The 450-nt window shown below is 56.4% G+C and overlaps 1 long non-coding RNA gene across 1 annotated transcript in view; it reads right to left on the minus strand.

Annotated features, from left to right (window-relative positions):
- Nucleotides 1-450, minus strand: part of LOC109302867 — a 102783-nt gene that overhangs the window by 44882 nt on the left and 57451 nt on the right. The window lies entirely within an intron of this gene.

Consider the following 450-nt stretch of genomic DNA (forward strand, 5'->3'; position numbering starts at 1 on the left):
GGGGCTGGGCTGGGCTGGGACTATTTGATGTCCACAGGTTTCGTGGCACACGCCGGAGTCTCTAGGGGCTGCCGTTGGTATCAGTGGCCGCGTGTTGTAACATCAACAGATAAAAGAAGGAAGGGTCCTGAAGTTCCTCACGATGTCTGGTGCTCTGTTCTTCGCAGTTTAAAAGTGTTAAAACCACATGCTGGGGCCGCCACTGGGTTGGGCGATCAGCGCCTTAAAAACATTGACAGATTGCTGGGGACAACAGAAGAGAAAACAGGGCATGCACGTGCAAGGTCAAAGGGCCAAAACAAGTGCTCCCCGGGGGGAAACCAAGCAGAGCACCCCAGACAGTGCCCACTGGCTCACAAACCGTGGTAGCTCACTGGCAGCTACTGCCTAGTGGTGCTCCGCCTGGAGACGCGTGCGAAGGACACCGAGGGAAAACGCCCCGAGGTCACT

Source organism: Gavialis gangeticus, unplaced genomic scaffold (assembly GCF_001723915.1).
Source record: "Gavialis gangeticus isolate Ggan-Ray unplaced genomic scaffold, GavGan_comp1, whole genome shotgun sequence".
Lineage (NCBI taxonomy): Eukaryota > Metazoa > Chordata > Crocodylia > Gavialidae > Gavialis > Gavialis gangeticus.